The sequence below is a fragment of the Theropithecus gelada genome, chromosome 4, assembly GCF_003255815.1.
Source record: "Theropithecus gelada isolate Dixy chromosome 4, Tgel_1.0, whole genome shotgun sequence".
Taxonomy (NCBI): Eukaryota; Metazoa; Chordata; class Mammalia; order Primates; family Cercopithecidae; genus Theropithecus; species Theropithecus gelada.
In genome coordinates this window covers 122,558,731-122,567,817 of record NC_037671.1, presented here as the reverse complement: position 1 = coordinate 122,567,817, position 9,087 = coordinate 122,558,731, and positions in this window count along the sequence as shown.

Below are 9,087 nucleotides of genomic sequence, written 5' to 3'. Positions count from 1 at the left end.
GCGGCTGCTCTGTGCTCTTCCCGACCTGCAGGTCTTCCAAATGTGGACTACGAAGGTGGCGGCTGCCTCCTGGGGCTCTTTCCAGTAGCTGCACCATGCTCGGACATCTCTGCCTGGACACATACAGCCCACAGAATTGGGTGCATTTATTGCTGACCTTGGAGGCCTTCACTGTATCCCACACGTGACTGGTGGAAGCCTGTGTCATGGTGACATGGATGACCTGTCACTGAGCAGAGGTGACTGTTGAAATATTTTATTTTCTGTCACCAGGTATTGCCAGGACAGTCACTGAACAATATCCCAATTGCTGTGTTCCGTTCGACGGCCCCGTCATCAGCATCCAATGAGCTGACCTTCAGGGACCGGGAAGCACTAAAGGTGCTGGAGCCTTCTTCCAGCCCGTCGCAGCGTCTCAGAGAAATGCACTGCCCAGGCGTCGGGAGTAAAGACACTGGAGGGTGAATCTGCTCCCCAGCCCTTCTCCTCCATCTGCTTGCCTCTCAGGGAAGTTTCAGACTTCACAACCAAAAAGAGCGTGTGTTACATGCAGCGTCTGTGTTTCAACATCAACCATTTCTAGCACACATGCACCCTCTGACTCAGAGACCACCATGAGAATGCTGGTCTTTCCACTTGCTTTATGGAACAAGTTGGTATGCGTCACACCGTAACAGCCTTGAAGAGCCTCTTTCAGGAAAGATCTTGATTTTAAGAATCAGAAGTTAAGGAGACCATAGTGCTCTGAATCATCCCTGGCCACCTTCCAGGACCTCTGCCGTCCAGCACACGCGTGAACATTGTGGCACAGTGAACACCGCAGCACAGGTCCCGTTACAGCCGGGTTGTCTCCTCAAGGTGACTGGAGGGGGTATCACTCTCAACAACTGTGTGTATACGGGTCTTATTCTTAATGAATTTCTGTCCAGTGAAGGGCAGACCTGCAAACCCAATTTCAGTTGTAAACCCCACATATCTGAGACAGGTCTTAGTCAACTGAGGAAGTTTATTTTGCCAGAGTTAGGGATGCGTGCTTGTGACACAGCCTCAGGAAGTCCTGACAACGTGTGCCCAGGGAGGTCGGGTGACAGCTTGGTTTTATACATTTTAGGGAGACCTGAGACATCCGTCAGTATATGTAAGGTGTGCATTCATTGAGACATACATTCATTCTGTTGGGAAAGGCAGGACAAGTTGAAGCGGGGAAAGGCTTTGAGGTCATAGGTAGGTAAGAGACAAATGGTTGCATTCTTCTGAGTTTCTGATTAGCTTCTCCAAAGGAGGAATCAGGCGTGCGTTTATCTCAGTGAACGGGGGGTGAGTTTGACTTCCGTCTGTCCTTTGTCTGCAGGAAATTCCTTGTGAGGGAAGTGTGGAGCTTTATATCGTAGCATAGCTATCTTTTTAAGGGGTAGAATAGGAGGCAGCTTGCCCTAAGCAGTTCCCAGCTTGACTTTTCCCTGTGGCTTAGTGATTTTAGTGATTTTAGGGTTCCAAGATTTATTTTCCTTTCACACAGCACAGTGTGTAAATATCTGTGTGCATTTGCTGAAGCAAAATTTCCTGGAAATTATAAGATGAGTTTTGTTGGAAAAAAGTAAACTGAAATATGTAAGCCCATCCCAGTTGTCCCCAGTATTCATATAATTCATCTTAGTAACGGCCTTTTTTTCTTTGAGACAGAGTTTTGCTCTGTCACCCAGGCATGGCTCACTGCAACCTACACCTCCTGAGTTCAAGTGATTCTCCTGCCTCAGCCACCCGAGTCGCTGGGAATACAGGCATATGCCATCATGTCCGGCTAATTTTGGTATTTTTAGTAGAGACAGGGTTTCGCCATGTTGGTCAGGTCGGTCTCGAACTCCTGACCTCAGGTGATCCGCCCACCTTGGCCTCCCAAAGTGCTGGGATTACGGGCATGAGCCACCTCACCAGCCCGATAACAGCCCTTTTGTCCCATTCTGAAGATAAAATAGTAAGTGATAGAAATGCATAAATTATATACATAATTTTTCCACCAACGATATTGGAACTCCCAGTGCTTCATCGTGATAAAAACGAGAAAGTATGACGTGTGAATGAAAACACATAGCAGTATGCACACTGCTTTTGCGTGAATATTGCTTTTGTGCCATCCACTACCTCTTTTCCTCATTCTCTGTTCCTTGTCTACATTTTGTACATTCACCTGCATGAGAAATTGCAGAGGAAACGAGGGGATTTTTCAATTTATCAAAATCTGAATACCAGCAGTCACATCTGTTTTACAAAGACAAGTCTCGACGTAAGTAGGCGCAGACCAGGGGTTCCTCTTTGGGAATGTGTCACTGGTGACTGCTCCAGTCTGGAAAACATTTTAGGGGCCAGAGAAGCCATTAGGTTTCTGGGGTCTTGCTTTCAACAGCTGGGATACATGAGTCCCTTTCCACATCTCCGTGAGCAGTTCTGCCCTGCCCCTCCCATTGACTCACGGGATTTCTGTCGTTCAAAATGTAGACATTTTAGTCCACTCTTCAGAGAGTTTCCTATCTGAAAACTGGCAAGTTTGTGGACTCGCGTGTGCTAGTTCCTGAATTCTGTGTAGATGTTTCTCTTGTGTGTGTAAATGAGTCTGTACTTGTGTGTGGCTAGAGGGGGACAGGAAACAATTTATATCAGTGCATGCTGCTCCCATACCCAGAAAATACATTCGCCTACGAACGTTTTACAAAGACCTCTCTTTTTATTCCAAAGCATAGCTCATTTGAAAGAAAAACAACATTTAAGAAAATCTCAGATGACTTGCAAAAACATCTATATCTGGCATAAAATCTGCAGTTATCTGAAAGAAAGTGTCGCGTACTTGAGATCAAAAGTAGACAGAAGTATTTTGCTCCTATGATTTAGTTTGTTTACAGGAAAATAGTGATGACAGTTTAATGTAATATATTAAAGAGAATATGTGCATATTTAGACAATATAATGTATACGTAAAAGCCAAGAGTTAGAGGAAGACTTGACAGTTAAAACAGGAAGAAATAAGGATTCAGGAAATTTGGAACTTTGTCTAGTACTTGTTTTGTGCTTTATGCTTACGTTTATCCATGTTTTTGTCAGAAGGATTTCCATGGGATATTTTTGTTGTGACGGAGGATGTGGTTTCCAAACCTTGCTCTGTGCTGAAGAACCCTCGCCCTGGAGAGGAGCCTTCATGCCCCAAAGCTCCAGGTTCCTTTGACAGTGCAGTGAAGGGGATGGACACCCGGCCTCCCTGTCCATGGGCTTGGCCATTTCCTGAGTGCAAAGCTGTGAGACCAGCATGGGTCTCCTCGGGGGACCTCCAGGCATCTCTGGGTGCAGATGAATCCCTGGGGCGCTGAGCAGAGTCCAGGACCAGGGAAAGACCCCCACACTGAATTGCAGGGGAACTCTGGACTCCAGACAGGGAAGGGCATCCAGGACAGGGCTCTACTCTCCAGGAAAACCACCTGCCGCTGTGTTGGCTGTTGGGGAAACACCACTGGTCACAGCATCCGGGCCCCAAAGGTGAAGTCAGAGGGAGACTTTGCTCCCTGGGCCCTGGAGCAGCCAATTAGACACAAAGCTGTGGGATCATCAGAGAGCCAAGTGGGATGAGGTTAGGCCTGGGGTCTGGGTGAGGATGGGCCTGCAGGAGCTGCAGAAGGAGGGCAAACTAGGGAACTCAGGAGTGCAGGAGTTGATTTGGGATCCCTTAGCTTCACGGCAACACTTTGTAAACTGCAAAATTGTACTGTTTTGCAAGGTGGAATTTATTTACTCCTTTCATTTTCTGTGCTTTGTTATGCAAATGATGAGTTAAGAGGATCAAAATATGTGTGGGATACTCAGCACATCAGACAGTATTCTGCTTCTCATGGGCAGACAGGGGCATGAAATTCCTTATTGTTAATAAAAGCAGCTCTGTGGGACCCGAGGCGCCCCCCAGCCCAAGCACCACGCCCCCGCGACCTTCCCTTGTGTTGTCAAATGTTGTCGATGTTTGCCAGATGTTGGGAGGCTTCTCTGTAAAAAAGTTTCTGGAGAAAGTACCAAATCCTGAGCCCTGAATTCGTCCCTGCTCTATTCGCATCCTAGCTCCTAAGGACCTGTGAGCCTCAGAGCCACCAGGCAGGGCCTTAGCCTGCATCCTCTGGGATGCCACAGGCATGAACAAAATATGGCAGAAGGGTTGAGTGATGAATTAATGCATTCTCATGATTATTTGACTTTAAAATATTTTCTAAGGCCACACGCAGTTACTCCCTTACTGTAGGATTCATCCACCTTCATAATACTCAACCCCACCCTCCCACACACACAGCGAGGCTTCCTAGGACAGGCTGAGCATCTCCAGCTTCCCAAGCCCTGAAGCTGAGACGTGAATGTTCTGGTCCTGCCCAGTGTCTCCCAGGCCCTGATTTGCACCAGTCCCAAACAAAGCCCTGTGTCTCCTGGCCCTTCCCCCGGGCAGTTCCCTCTCCCCTATCAGTGGACCTCAGCACCGCGCCAGACATGCCTGTGGGAGCCCTGTGTGCAGCCAAAGGCAGCCCAACCGTAGGAATCTGAGTTCTTCCTGCCTTGGGTCATCGTTATTGAGCTTTTCTGGGAAATTTGGGATCTTGGTGTCTGACAAAAGTCATATTACTTATTTAAGGTAAGTGTTGCAATTTTCCATTTCATAATCAAGTAAAAGCTAGACATATTCTTACTAGCCATTAAGAGAACCACAAATGATTTGCTATTTTTTTTCAAAGAAATATTTTTATGTCATGTGTTGGCAGAAAATGTAAAGCTATTTCTGGCTTTGGAGCTTTCCCTGAATAAGAATTCTGGATTTACAATGTTGAAGACTATTTCAATTTTAAAACTAAAAAAAAAAAAAAAAAAAAAAAAAAGCAGAACATTATGAAAAGTTTAATACTGCATAACTTAATGTTATTAAAGTGTGTAAAACTTGCAGCTTATTAAACTGTAAGAGAAACCCAAACTCAGAAAAAGCTATACAAAGTGGCTACAACTAAAATGGACCTAAAGTAACTCAAAAATCTCTAATTCTGGCCATAAAACAGTAGGTATGGTCTCTGAAACCCCAGCGTGGCCCTGATAACAGTCAGTGTGGAACTGTGAGCATCCCAAGAGGAATTCACTGAAGGCAGGACAGAAAAGCCATCTCACTGGTCACCCATTGTGAGTCTCCTGAACTTCTCACCCTGTCTCTGCAGACCTGCTGCACAGATGAGAAAACTGAGTTTCCAGAGAGCTGAATGGTTTAGAGTCACACAGACCTAGAGCATGTGTTCCAATACTGTGCCTCCCGTTACATAATCGTGCCTGCTTTGTACAAACATTCGCTTTCATTTGTGCATGAAAGGTATTTTAAGGAAAAGGTTGTAGCAGCTACCTAAGAGTCAGGGACCAAAGTTAGGGATCCTGGCCCCTCAAAAACTTGCTTTAAGACCTTACATGGTTCACTCAGCCTCTACGCCTCCTCTTAGGGCCTTTGCTTACAGAAGACGGTAATTCCACTGACTGCACCAGCTCATTTGTTGTCAGAGTTAAGTAAGAACACAAGGTAGTGAGATAGGTCACTTTCTTTTTGTATTTGACTGATGCTTCAAATATAATTTCATTTCATCGGAAATATATTTTGATAATCATGACGCCGTGTGGACCTGGCGGGGAGATAATCATGGCCCCGTGTGGACCTGGGGGGAGATAATCATGACGCCGTGTGATCCTGGGGGGAGATAATCATGACGCCGTGTGATCCTGGGGGCAGATAACCATGACCCCGTGTGATCCTGGGGGAAGATAATCATGACGCCGTGTGATCCTGGGGGAGATAATCATGGCCCCCTGTGATTCTGGGGGAGATAATCATGGCCCCGTGTGATCCTGGGGGGGGATAATCATGGCCCCGTGTGATCCTGGGGGAGATAATCATGGTCTCGTGTGATCCTGGCGGGGAGATAATCATGACCCCGTGTGATCCTGGGGGGAGATAATCATGACGCCATGTGATCGTGGGGGGAGATAATCATGGCCCTGTGTGGACCTGGCGGGGAGATAACCATGACCCCGTGTGATTCTGGGGGGGAGATAATCATGACCCCGTGTGATCCTGGGGGGATAATCATGGTCTGTGTAATCTTAGCAGGAGAGAATCATGGCCTGCTGTACTCCTAGGAGGATGTAACCATGGCTCCACCTAACCCTGGGAGGTGATCATCATGGCTGCGCGTTGGGGCGCCTCTTTTTCTCGGCTGGAAGATGTGCCCGGAGCGGACTGCAGTCACTGCTCTTGGTGCATCTGGAATGTCCTTCCAGTGCCTGCTTCTTGCTTTCAATGACTTCCCTCTCCCCTTGTACCCCAATTCTCTCCTTACCAGGAGCTTCAGAAGATGACATGTCTGTTTTTCCTAAAACCGAACTCTGGTGACCAAACCCCTTGATCATGCTCTCAGAATCAGAGGAGTGTTTCTCTCCCTCTTTCCACCTTCTACTCCTTTGAATTCTCCTCTGCCCACTCCTCTTCCCATCTCCCCATCTTCCTGTATCTTGGGCTTTATGCCTTTGCTTCCCCAAGCCCTCTCTGTATTTCCTCCGTCTTTCATGATGAACCTTCTTCAGGGCAGGTGGTGCACACAGACCTTCCTAACCTCTCCTCTAACCCCTTTTTCTACAACTCCAGTTCTCAGCATCTGTGCTCAGCAGTCCCTGGAAACGCCTTCTCTTAAGGTGCCAGGCAGAACAATCTCTCCTCAGATCTCACTTTTGTTGACTTCTATGCAAAGAGAAGCAGGAGGTAAAGAGATCTCTCCCACGGCTCATCCCAGTGGGGAACCTGTGGAGTCTGCCAATGAAGAAATGCTTAAGAATTGCAAGAAGGACACTGCTCCAAAGGAGAGGAGAGGAGCACAGACTCAAAAGGAGCTGTGCACAGCTGGAAAGGTGGCAGGGGCTGCACAGACACCCATTCCAACGTCATTCTTGCTGCCTGTAATCAATTCCTGTTCCCTTATTCTGGTGTTCGGTGTTCCTCAACAAATCATGCAGAGCCCCTTCCAATAACTGGGTAATCTTTTTGCCAAAACAGATTCCATGCTTTCCAGGGAATCCCAATCCATGATATGAGATGCCGTCTTGAATTCAAAATGGTGAACCTCTCGGAAGACTCTTCTAAGTTAGGTACGTGAGATTCAAGCTCTTTTGGATGAAAGTGGGAGAAACACAGCTGAGAGACCAGAAAACACTCAGCATCATTGAAGTCTTAGATGTCCACTCAGAGGCCTTTGCTGAGCACCAGCCACTCTTGGAGGAGAACTGCTTGAAAATTAGGATGTAGACGCACAAATGTGCCCTGCCCTAACCCAGGTTGGAGCCCCCATCAGCGCTGTCTCACTTTCTAGAAGAGTCTGCCTATCACAGACCCTCTTAGTTCCCTGGACTGTGTCTTCTTCGACCAGCTCTGGCATGAGCTACAGTGACCATGGACATTCCGATCGCTCTTGACGGCGTCCTACCTCAAGTAAGCACTGTGTTTCTCACATTTTCTAAGCCTGCAGGTGGATGCAGCCCAGAACTATGGGCAATTAAAGGCCTGGAGGGTGAGGGGGTGGGAGGTGAGCTGATGAATAAACACTCCAGACTCCTTCAGAGGGACATTTCCTCCTGGTTCCTCCGTAGGATCCTGGGAAAACTGAGCTTCAGTTGCCCACAGCAGTAACCAACTCAATAATGTACACTTTAAATCTCTCTTGTAGGTTCCCTGCTCCCTGAGTCCAGCTTCCTGGGGTCACCTCCAAAATACATGACTTGGCCTCAAGCTCAGGTCCAATGCTCTGCTCTAAGACAAACCCCAATGAAAGTTTTCTTGGTGGTTAGAGAATCAACACAAGGAAACTAATTGTATTATTATCAAGGCTATAATTATCATACTTTCATCAACGTGAAACCATGATCATCCAAGCCCCAGAGAGCACTCCCACGTGGATGCTCATGGGCCTTCTGGAAAGGCCCCTCCTCTGCAGCTGGGCTCGGACCTTCACTCTCCACCTCCCCCCAGCCCTCAGCCCTAGGGCAGGCAATCCTTTTTCCAGTAACACAGTTTTGTTGTTGTTTTTTCTTTTTTTTTTTTTTTCCCCAAGTCGGCTACAATGGAGCACATTTAAGTTTTGAAAGTGCATTCCATTGGAAAGTTACACCCAGGACACATTAAGATTTGGGTGTTTCTTAAACTCTTCAGCGTCCCATTCAGAGATTATTGCATGGGAGTTGCCTCTGTGATGGTTGAGCTCATCCACCCCACACTGGTTTATCCTGAGCAAATTCTCCAAGGGTCCCACCTTTTGCTCCTGCTTAGAGGCTCCTGTCTGTGCTCCTCCCACCTCTGCCTGGGTCCGGCAAGAGACAGGGGCCTCAAGATGCCTGACTGCTTAAGACAAAGGGAAAGTGCCGTGCAGGCTACCGAGGCCTGAAATGTATCCTTTCCAAACACCCGCGGCCTAGTTTTATTCCTGCTGAAAGTGTAATGAAAGTTTTTGTTATAAAGAGGTTATGGTACCTCATTGTGGTTTTGATTTGCATTTCTCTAATGATCAGCGATGTGGAGCTTTTCTTCATGTTTGTTGGTCATATGTATGTCTTTTTTTGAAAAGTGTCCGTTCATGTCCTTTGCCCACTTTTTAATGAGGTTACTTTTAGCTTATAAGTTTAAGTTTTTTATAGATTCTGAAGATTAGACCTTTATCAGACGTGGTTTGCAAAAATTTTCTCCTGTTCTGTAGGTTGTCTGTCTACTTTGTTGATAGTTTGTTTCATTGTGCAGAAGCGCTTCAGTTTAATTAGGTCCCATTTGTCAATTTTTGTTTTTGTTGGAATTGCTCTTGGCATCTTTGTCATGAAATCTTTGCCAGGGCCTTTGTCCAGAATGGTGTTTCCTAGGTTATATTCCAGGGTTTTTATAGCTTTAGGTTTTACATTTAAGCCTTTAATGTATCTTGAGTTGACTCACATGAGGCAGGATGGCTATTATTTAAAAGCCAAAAAATAACAGGTGCTGGTACAGTTGCAGAGAGAAGAGGACAT